Source organism: Priapulus caudatus, unplaced genomic scaffold (assembly GCF_000485595.1).
Source record: "Priapulus caudatus unplaced genomic scaffold, Priapulus_caudatus-5.0.1 Scaffold159, whole genome shotgun sequence".
Taxonomy (NCBI): Eukaryota; Metazoa; Priapulida; class Priapulimorpha; order Priapulimorphida; family Priapulidae; genus Priapulus; species Priapulus caudatus.
Window position 1 is genome coordinate 365857 of NW_014577220.1, and position 12500 is coordinate 378356.

Here is a 12500-nt window from a genome sequence, read left to right on the forward strand (position 1 = left end):
TCTCTCTCTCTCTCTCTCTCTCTCTCTCTCTCTTTCTCTCTCTCTCTCTATGTATATATCTATTCATATACGCATATATAGTGTTTTATTGAAAAATCTATATGGCATCAAGTTTCTGTGTGATTGTTCTCCTGTAGCGGTTTCAAAATCGACTCTCGGACACCGAACCAGGCGTAATCAGCCGACAAACTTGCCTGCTGTAAATTGCAGCTGACATTTTGCAGTATTTTGTCGCGGGTTGATGCGTGAGTGAGGGTTAACCGTGACGCGCTGTCGTCATGCACAGTCCGTAATCTGCGAGAACTCAATCGTCCGATTTTATCATACTTGCTTGACGTTTGCCTGTGAGGTTTTTTTTGGTGGGTGGGGGGATAAAACTGCACATCGATTTTTGCCTCTCAGTCAGTTACACGCGTACAGTTGTCTATTCTATTCCATGTTTTACATCGGCACTAGAGTCATACTGAAGCTTGGCGTTCCTTCCTTCTCGCCGTCGAGCGCTATCGTAGCAGGTGGTCTTCGTTGTGCGACAAATTGTGCGCAAACAATAGCCGACTGCTCTTCTTTTCTCCTCCTATTCATCTCCTCGCGTTTCATCTGCGATGCCTATTTGTCAGAAACGAATAAAACAACCGGAAAAGACGACTCGACGGATAACGACTGCCCGAAATAAAATTCAATGCGGAGAATTGGAGGGGGCTCGCCTTATCTACCGGCGTTATGCCGACGTATGTTGCGTGCCCGGCGACGACGCTCGGTTTATCGCGGCAGCGACACTCACGCGAGTCAATCATCCCGTAATTTTTTACCTTGATTTTCATTAGATGCCATTGTGGTCGCATAAAACGCGCTTGATTTTTAACATGCCAGGTGGGGCCGGCGGCGGCCCCCGTGTCACCGGCGACAAAGGATGCTTCCTGTTGTTTAACGCTTGCGTAGTGTGCGCGCGCATAATGCGTATTGTCCTCGACCTAATGCAATAACATCGCGGTCAGTACCGTTGCGATCACCATTATAGCGAAACTTTTTCCAGAGCACAAAACATGGGGAGTTGTTAAACAGCACGACGAGATACGAAGTGAATGAAACCGATGGCAATTATCGATAACTTCCTTTTTTATAAATATATCGGCGGTATTGTCCGTTTTAAAATTTAGCTCTACATAATGCGGGGAAATTATTCGAGACTTCATCAGTAATCAAGGACCTGTTAGATTATCAATGAGTTGCGGACAATACGCTGCTGCTTTTGTGTAGAAAAAGCCAGGTGGCTGAATGTATTATTAAATTACCGGACACGACCTCTCATAAGTCATCCAGTTTTAAACGAAAAGTCACAGACAACAAAATTATTTATCCGACCACGCTCGGAGTATTTTTATGTTTTGTGCACGCGTCTGTAACATGACAGATGTATGTTAAACCATTCTAGGCGATCGTATAGGGTTTCTGACGAACCTGTACACACTACCAATATGCCTACCGCTCCGTTTAACGATGACTTAACAAATACCTTTCAGGTCGCATTACAGCGTAGAGCGCTATCGGGGGCTGCATCTAATTTTTTCGACACAAAAAAATAGAAACGAGTTGATTTCGAGTAGATCTGTAATTAAAGCGAAGATTGGACCGTCGATGCTCCTACACACACGATGGAATGGTCATGACTGTTTCTCCGTCTACCAGCCTGTCTAAATCGCCCGTATGCCTGTCCATCTTTTTATCTGTCCGCCTGTCCGTATGTCCATCTGTCTGTCGGTTTGTCTCTCTGTCTGTCTGTCTGTCTGTCTGTCCGTCCATCCGTCCGTCCGACCGACCGTCCGTCCGTCCGTCCGTTTGTCTGTCTGTCTGTCTGCCTGTCTGCCTGTCTGCCTGCCTGTCTGTCTCTCCCTCTGCCGGCTTGTCTCTATAGAGCTGCTCTTACGCCTTCATTATGCCTTTCTTCTCATCGCGATTCCACATAATCCATGCAGGGCGAGAAAAACACGGTTATTTCATGTGTTCTAACGAAGCCGATGCGAGAGCGGCGGTGAACATTTACCTTGTTGCGTGAGTTAGACACGTCGGCAGCACATTAAGCACACTAACATCCGTTTTGATGCGCGCCTGAATTAAACGCTTTTATGTTTTATCAAATAAGCCACGGCAACATTATGATAATGTGAGTGAGTGCGGATTAGGCGCTGTGTGTATAAAAGCCGCGCTCGCTCGTTCCATTGAAGGGCAAGCCGATTTTTTCCGCTGATAAGACCTTTATATTACTAGTATTATTATTATGAGTAGGGATAGAATGAGAGAGAGAAGAAGAGAGGGCGCGTGCGAGAGAGAGAGAGAGAGAGAGAGGGGGGGAAGCGAGAGTAAGAAAGAGCGTGGGAATGAGAGAGCAGGAAAATTTGGAAAAAATAAAAGGGTGAAGAAAAAAGAGAACGAGACAGACAGACGAATAGACAGATAGATAGATAGCTATATAGCTAGATAGCTAGCTAGCCAGCTAGATAGATCAGAGATTAGATAGATAGAATAGATAGATAATAGATAGGCTAGCTAGCTAAAGCTAGGCTAGCTAGATAGATAGATAGGATAGATAGATAGATAGATGATAGATAGCTAGATAGATAGATAGAATAGATAGATAGATAGATAGATAGATAGCTAGATATAGGCTAGCTAGCTAGATAGATAAGATTAGATAGATAGATACGATAGGGTACAAATATAGATAGATAGATAGATAGAATAGTATAGATAAGATAGATAGATAAGATCGATAGATAGATAAATAGTATAGATAGATAGATAGATAGATAGATAGATAAATAGATAATAGATTAGATAGATAGAGATAGATAGATAGTGAGATAGATAGATAATAGGATAGATAGAATAAGATAGATAGATAAAGAGTAGAATAGAATAATAGATGAATAAATAGATAGATAGTGATAACGATAGAAGATAGAATAGATAGATAGACTAGATAGAAATTAGATAGATAGATAGACTAGATAATAGATAGATAGATAGATAGATGAGCTAGTAAGATAGTATAGCAATAGATAGATAGAATAGATATAGATAGATAGATTAGATAGATTAGAGATAGATAGATTAATAGATAAATAGATGTAGATAGATAGATAGATAGATACGATAGTGATAGATAGATAGATAGATAGATAGCATAGATAGATGACATAGATAGATAGATTGATAGCATAGAATTAGAAATAATATAGATAGATAGATAGATAGATAGATAGAGATAAATAGAGAGAGAGAAAGAGGAAACGAGAGAGAGAGAGAGAGAGAGAGAGAGAGAGAGAGAGAGAGAGAGAGATCCAGTCCTCACACGTTATCCGTAGATATTAACCGCACTCCCGCTCTGCCGATCTTCCCGTGATCACGATGAAATATCACCGATATTGCAGTGACGTGGACTGCATATAACATTGTGTTTGATATTTCAGATTAGTTTACAGATGCAGTAGATAGTGTCATGTAGCTATGTAGTGACGCAATAAGCTAGCTTTTACACGTGTTTAGTTCGTTGTGTTACCGCACTCTCTGTCGTTGCTAGTCTGGCCGAGTTAGAGCGATGACAGCGACACCTGCATGGTTGCAAAACACGCATGACCGCCGCACTTACGTCCTTGATGGCATCAGTGCCATGTGTCCTGCTGTTTGCCGTCATTTATCGGCACACACCGTCACAGTGTCTCACTCAGTCGCTTGACAACAGATAAAAGTAACTAGCAGGCGAATGCGGCCGATAATAGGTTGTGTCCTTGCATATCAGGAATGCAGCGCACCTGACGGAGCAACAATTGGTCTGTCAGCGCACATCGCTTCAACAGCGCGCGGCTTTTCATGCAGCTGTCAGAGTTGAGCATTACCCTGCAGATGAAACCCAGATAAGTTCGGCCGGCCTCTACTTGCGTTCTCGCCGGCTTAGACTTGCCGCATTGAGGTCTAGTGTGGGAGCATTCAACTCGTAGGGTAGCGATTACCAATCCGGGCCAGATAAGCGCGATTCTGAAATGGATTGTTGCGTTCTTTTGATTTACCTTTTGATACGCAGGTTAAATGGGAAACATTCTTTGCTTCAAACGTTAAGGCGATTCTAGCAACTACGGCATGATGGAGGATCGGTCCGTATCGATAAGGGTAATTTTTGTATGCGCTGAATAGAAGACACAGCGCTCATTCTTCGGTTTCACGCGTCTCTCACAGTCGATGTGATACGTGACAAGTTCAATTATTGACCCGATTCTGTTGCAGCGCGACGGCGTAATATTAAACTCGGGGTGAACCGCAGAACGAGAAAGGAGTTGCGTGTGATGGAGACAACGAGGGATTGCCACACACTGCTGAGGCTCCTCCTCTATAGTCATTTCCTATAAGTCACTTCTATCTCGGCCGACGCTAGACTCGTCTTATTTTAGGCGGGTGCCAGTGTATCAATTTGGCGCCAAATGATAATTGTGCAACTGACAACAGTGTCGAATTTGCCAGCCACTAATGTTATTAATTAACGCAGGCGTTTCGTTTCCTCCGCGCACATCTGGTACTGATGAGGACGCAGAGGAAGATGCGATCCTACTAGGGGATGAGGAGCACGCTGCTGCTCTATATCTGTATATCCGCGCGCCGCGTGTATAATGCATGCCTGTGTTTGACCCGCCCTGTGGCCGTGTTGTGCTTACAACACATTACTGGACCCGTGCTCTATTTAGCCGCATTAGATGCTGACCAACGCGGCGCACGTGTGGTGACAGGGTTTGAAAAGTTAATGAGCGACGGGCTTCTCTTCATTAATAGTCGTTTGTGGGCCTGTCGCGGATGCATCCCACGGGAGAGAGGGAGGGAGTCGACATTATGTCAACATGCCTAAGATTGAGAGCGTTGTGTAACTGCTACACGGTTGCATTTGCTCTCGTCTCCCGTCTTGTGTTCTACACGCGTAACAAAGCTCAGCAATATCCCGCATCATTAGCGTTCTATGGGAAACATATAGAGACGCTGATGTGAAGACCAGTAAGCGATTTCAGGAGAGAGCTTCAAAGAATGTAGACGAAACAATATTGGCGTGGAAAAACTCCAATTAAATTCGTACACATGCAGTAACACGATTATAGTTTCAGGACGTGGTGGGATATCCGGCACATTGAGGCGAGACTTTTTCAGAATAATTATAGAAACATACTTTATGTATTCACGCGTATATGGAGGTGCAACCACACATCCTGATTATTTACTTCCGCTTGCTCACGGTAATACGATATCGCTATCTATACGCTATAAATATCTCGGTAAGTAGATAATAATTTCATACTTAGGTACTCATTTCCATTTCCTTACTTAGTGCAATTATTTACATGCATATACATATCTGGGCAGACGGGCGGTTAATACGCGTCTCTAGCCTCTATAAATGCTCTTGTGTTAACGGCTAATTGGGACACGTGTGATGGGGACGACACAGTACTGTTACGTAATATGCTTGGCCTATTATTCGCCGCCATTATTCGCTGGTCGCGTACGAGAGTGTAACTACGTGTAATTTGTGTGGACCAGCAATTTCCGTTAGGCTTTGTGCGCGTGTGCTTAAGTTGCTAATCATAACCTCAATAATGGCGGCTCATTTATTGTTGTTGTATCAAGCATACATGCGAGGTTTACATGAATTCTTAATATAATGTAATCCACTGAGTTTAGTAGTGTGTTTGTATATTGGCCTATGCCATTTTAGACGTATCTTCTTTTGTATTCGGTTGCTTAATTAAGAAACGTCTAAATATTTAATAGAAACATGCCGGTAAATAAAACTATAGATATCTATTAAATTTAACAAAAAAAGATGTTGATAAATATGTTTGTACTTGAAAGGAGAGTAATATAAAACTTGTGTTAATGAATACGTAACGGTAACAGTTATTTGATAGATACACATAGGTAAATGAAACTATCGATATCTATTATATATCACAAAGGATATGAGGTGCTGATCTATATGTGCGCACATGAAAATAAGGCAGTATAAAAATTGATGATAATAATAATTTAGCGGTTACCACCTTCACAATATCCGATATTTTTAAATATAACAATATTACAATTATCATATATATATATATATATATATATATATATATATATGTGTGTGTGGCTTAAGACCTTGAGAATGTACAAGAAGAAAACTCGAGGTGAAAAGGCCGGACCTCGCAAAATACTTTTTTTTTAAATGATGGAAAATTGAAATTCAACCATGGCTCCAACCGGCGATGCATTTTCATCTTTGACCCGCACGTCGATATTTTCTCTAATATTATTATAGCCTGCAGTGTAAGGTCCCCACTTAGCCGCTAGATCAATACGTCTCCTCCCACGAAATTCAATGCTTAACATGTGCAGGAGGGCGGCAGCGGCAACTGCTTCACAGCTGGGTTGGCGGCCAAGTGGCGACATGCGTTCACGACGCACTCATAATAATTTATACACACGCATTATCTACCTTGGCTCTGTTCGGAATTCGCTAGTTTTATATCTCGATTTCTACAATAGTTTTTTAATTATTTTACTTTAGGTTAACATTATTTTAGTTTAATTTATTTATTTTAGTTAATAATTTCTAGTTTAATATCTCAATTTCTAAAATAGCCCTCATATGTCCGCCCGTGCGCGACAACCGCCATCCCTTAATTAAACACGCAGTTATCGAAGATTCAGGCACAGTCATTCGGTCTCAGGCTAGTTACCTAAGCACACGGGCGTATATACGGAGTATAGAGAAGCTCCTATATCGGTTCGGGCTAGGCGGATTATGACGCGCCCTATACGTCATCATCGTACGCGTACACGCGGCTTAGTGGAAAATTGTTACTGCTGCGGTTAACTCTGCTAGAAAACCGGATTACAGATTGGCAGCGAAACATGGTGAATAGGTGCATCATTATGTCTGCCCGGGCCGGTCTGTGCGGGGGATTATATCTCGTTCAATTCACACACGTGCCCCCTATATCAACGTATTCACTAGACGTCAATCCTACGCCGCTTGCATTTCACTCGTAAGTTTATACGTTACTGTTGCGATAATTGCCTTGTGTGTGTGTGTGTGTGTGTGTGTGTGTGTGTGTGTGTGTGTGTGTGTGTGTGTGTGTGTGTGTGTGCCTGCGTGAATGCATACGTGCGTCTGTGTGTATGTTCAGCCGATTCTTAAAAAAAAAAACTCAAATGGAGAAAACGCAGCAGTAGATATATTATCATGATCGACGAATTGAATGTTTTTGTGCGAATATAAATTACGTGTAACGATCGGAGTTAAAGTTGTAGATGAGGCAGTGTGAGTTATTGGAGAGAGTTGCACATGCATGCAGCCCACGTCAGGATCTCATGCTGCCCGTTAACACTATCCGTAGTTCCTTTTGCTGCTATTTGTACGTTTTTATTGATTTTTTGCGGAGACTGCGGGCGGTTTTGCGCACGTCAATATCGCTTTGTCACCGAATAAAACACATCTGTTTTTCGATAATATTCATAAAGCGTTTCATAAATTCTTCGCAATATCGCAAATCCGATCTAATCCGCCGGCGGGCGGCGATCAAAAAGCTGCTCTTCAAGTGGAAATATGAATAATTTAGAGAAAATTTAAATAAGTCGCCTATCCCTATCTTCGATTCGATGCGCGTTTAACAGCGAAATGCATTCGCATTGCGCTTAATATGCACATAGTCAGGATCAAATAACCACCGACAGGAGTTTGATGTATTGTACGAGGCTGCAGCTTTCCCACGCTGATCGAACCTTACATATACCGTTCTGGTAACAAATGGTTATTTTTACGACAGTTTTGTCAGCAATGGGAACACCCCGACGGGGACAATGGTTTGGACCATAGTTCCAAGGTTTGTCTCTCACATGTGGCGCGATCACGGACACGAACATTCTACTTCGAATAATGAGAAAGAAAAAACCCGATCAATTCAGTAATTACGTCACTAAGAGACATTTACAAGGAATGTATGAGCAACTCAAACACGCTCACTCGCGTACACGTACACTTATATATGCCGCAGACACACGCGCGCGCGAACGCACATAAAAAAACATACGCGCATACACACACGCACGCGCGCCCGTACCCACGCTCGCACCGATGTAATGCTCGCATGCACGTACACACGAACACACGCACACACGCACGCACGCATATAGGCTACATACGCGCGCACACTCACTCCCTCCCCCACACACACGCACCCGCATATACTCGCTGCACACATTCGCATGTATCAGAATCTTTGAGTCGACAAAAAGGTGTAACAACTATGCGCGCTGCGGCTGTAAGATTAATTCGCAGCCGGGGACCCGCCCTTACGAGCAACAACCCGGTTGGAGATGTGCGCTAAATAGCTGCAGAAAGCTGGCAGTAATTCTCATCCTGACACCTCTAAGATTAGCAGCGCTGCCTTATGCTCGTTAGCCCTTACCTGCGCCCGCGACTAATCCCGTCCCACAGCTGTTATGATATACGACGAAAAAGATACATTTAGCGATTATAAAATACGTTTCTATTCAGATTACAGGCCGAGGACGATCTTCGAGCTCTGACAAGTGTTCGCAGTGGAAGGAATTTAATCCACAATATCAGGCATACTTAATGTCAGGCGAGCATTAATGCGGCGTGGTTTGTGTGCTCAAGTGTTTACCGAGTATGTGCTTGATGTCAAATAAAAAGCTTGTTGGGATATCGTGATTACAAGCCTGCCAGGTGTTCATTAATACATTGTTGGTGAAAAGCAGAACCGCGACGACAGCGGGCTGACAGAAGATACTTATCCGCGTGTCTGGAAATATGCGCCAAGTTAAAGAAGCACTGTGTAAATGTTTATACGGGTTGACAGAAGGCTTAGGCAGTCGTGTTTGTACGGTTTAGCCTCAGTCGCGTCCGTGCCCCATGAATACAGCCGTGGGCTCACTCACTACATCTGCCTCCGCCACACCAAATAGGCGGACTTGATACCCCCATCTGTAGACAACCGTTTGCGCCGTCTTGAATAGTTTCAGTAGGTGTGTTTGGAGTGGCACAATCACCTTCTGTTTACCGAAGTCGCAGTAATTCTACATCCACACAAGGATCCTCTAGACGGCTTTTGAAGGTATAGTAAAACTAGAACCGCCCCACTCAGTTCGCAACGAGGTGGGATGGCACAGCTAAACGACGCACACAAACTGACCTGTAAATATAGGCCCAGCCTGCAATATTATACCTGTTATAATTACATACCCGGTGCGTCTAGGCAGGCATGATCAGAGTAGGTTTCTATAGAGCACGTAGGGATCCAAATTATAGCCTATCACATTTCGCTTGGGCGGTCCGAAGGTTGATGCAACCTTCACAATGCGATCATACGCGTGTTTGCCAATTCGTAATCTATTACCGAACCGATTAGTATGGGGTTGGCTGCAAAGCATTTGAAATTGTCGTTTAAATAGATTCATTTCGGTTTGCTACCACCACTACCATAACTTATTCCGCAAACTCCACCAGCAATAACACCACCAGAACAACTAAAACAAAACTGCAACATTATCACTGTAATCGCATTGTTCTTTTTATTCATTATTACCGTTTCTTATCAGTAATGTTGTTGTTTCTTTCTACTGCTTATTCTTTCTTTATCAGAATATTTCATCAACTTTATTTTGCTTCTTCTTCTTCTTCTTTTTCATCCTTTAGCTTCAATTTTTGGAGCCTTTTGATTTCTTCGTCTTTATATTTATTGACGGCTTCTCAGCAAACTCCTTGATGACTAGATTTATGCCAGATTAGATTACATTTGATTAGGTGAGATAATACGGCGCTTTCCGACAAAGCATGCTCACCTATCGAATCTATCTTGCAGATGCCATTAGTGGCGTCTTGTACCGCACAGCCATGGCGGCAGCACTGTGCAGCAAATTGACTACGAATAGCGCGCAAGCAAGCAAGCAAGCACATGCTATAGAGGACATTAGCGTTAAAAACCCTTGGAAAATAGCTATCGTATGTGCAAGCATGAGCAACTTTATTCCATTGTATTTTAAAATGGCTCAAAGATCAAATTAATTACGCTGACTTCATTGAAGTCATTGTTCATTGATTATCGGAGTCTAAATTTGGCATATATTTATTGTTTCACACACACACACACAAACACACACACACACACACACACACACACAACACACACACCACACACACACACACACACAACACACACACACACAACAACAGCACACCACACACGACACCACACGCCAACACACGGCACACGCACAACAAACACACAACACACAACACACACACAGCAACACACACACACACACACACACAGCACACACACACACACACACATATAATTATTATAGAGGCGAGAGAAGCGGAGAGAGAGAGAGAGAGAGAAAGTAGAGAGAGAACTGCGATGATAAGAGTCCGAGGACTGTCTTTCTGCTAAGGAGAGATACAAGACTGGATGATGTACGGAACTTTGAGAGAGAGACTGCAGAAGCGCTCCGAAGAGAGAGACGAAGAGACGAGAATTCGCTGACGAGAGCAGCAGAGCAGAAGAGATCAAAAGACGAGAGAGCAGAGCGCAGAGAGAAGCTCAAGAGGCCGCTCTTGACCGCGCGAGAGAGACAGCAGAGACGGAGAGCCGCTCAAGAGATGAGATGATGAGAGAGCAGAGCATGAAAAGAGAAGTAGAGCAGAACAGAGAGAGAGAGAGGCTGTGCGATTTATTCGGTATATCTGCTCGTCGCTATACGTAAAAAACCTGCACTGGCGTGAAATGTTCGGACAGCGTGCTCCTTCTAATCAGCAATAACAAACGCTTTACCCATCCAGGCGGACGAACGAAACGTCATTCCAGCGGCAGTTGACATTCGCAGCAACAAGCCGCCGCTCCCCGGCCACCCATTATTTAGTTCGTCTGCTACACAACAGTGCCGTTTGCCTGCGATGACAACACACCTAACGATAGCTTGCACGCGACCAGAAGCACGGAAGCGTACTGCGCTTTGTATCCATTGTGCTGGCACGAGATTAGCATTTTGTCTTTCTAAAATTTCGTATAAATTTTAAATAGCTGCAATTGGCGAATGCCATATGGTGTTGAATTTTCTTCGCGCGTTCGGATTTTTCACTGTTTAGAAAAGTTAATCGTTTGAATTATTGTCTTTCGAAGTCTTTGTTCGGCGCCGTCGAGGTTTTCAATCGGGCCAAACCTGGCGATGATTACCTGAATATCCGTAAACGTTTTCCGCAACGCCCGGACGATTCTAACAGCACTCGAATATCGAGATGTCGCATATGTCGCACGCACAGTCGCTATGCACCTATCATTAACAGCCAGCGTCGACAACACGCAATGACTTTAACATCAGCGACCTTCCGAGTTCGCATAGCTACCAACAAGACCACAACCGCCATCTGTCCTCTTATGTAGCACAGGGTGATCCTAACCACCACGGGAAAAATTCTTTTCTTAACAGCACGGCGTTATATTTTTTCACGTGCGACTTCCTGCATGGGCGAGAGGTTCTTTCCTACTAAGTAGGATGTAAATGGAGCTTTATTGGTTTAGACGTGTCGCGTCAAGTTACGTCCCGCGCGTGCACGCGTAATGCCTGCCTGTCTGACACGCACGGATGCTGGCAGCCATGGTGGCTCAGCAATATATGCATGAGGTAACGAAACGCCTTCGCCTCTTAAGTAATTAGATGGCAATTCTACGGCGTGGATGAGGATGCGTCGCGCGGCAGGACTATAGCGCGGAGGGAAAACATTTTTATTGTGAAAAAGCAATTATTGGCGCGTCGAGCGGACAAAGCTGCGTGGTACACAAGTGATGGCGCGGCCACTTAGCGCGTGCCACGCGCGTGACGTTCTCTTCTTTTCGTAACGTGATTGTTTAATAGTTTCGTTTTATAGTCGCGATAAAATATGACGATGTGATTAAAAAATAAAGAAATACTCGTTTCTGACAGCTGAATCAGTTTACAAGAAATTTTATGTCGATTTATGTAGACTATGGATAAAGTATTGCATATTGAACAGGCGTGTACAAACGCGTAGGTGCAACGCCATTACTTACGATATTGTCTGCAGTTTTACGCACGAAATTCCACGTTTACAGCAGAATATAAAAATGCATCTCAGGAACACGCTCCGTGGTTACGATTAACAGTATGGTTTAGATGTACACAAGTAGATCGCACGATTTGAGAATCTGTTGATACAAAATAAATATATCGGCTGTTGTTTACTGGTGTTCGTCCCCAGAATGTCATCATACTGATGTTTGTATTATTGATAATGACATTCAGCTTACATATCCACACATCCTTTCATGTTCCGATACTCATTAATAGACTCTCACCTCGCGTGCAACATATATGAGAGAAAAAACGGTTTTAACCAGTATCATGCATGCTTTCTTCTTAACGCTAGCATTATAGTTTTG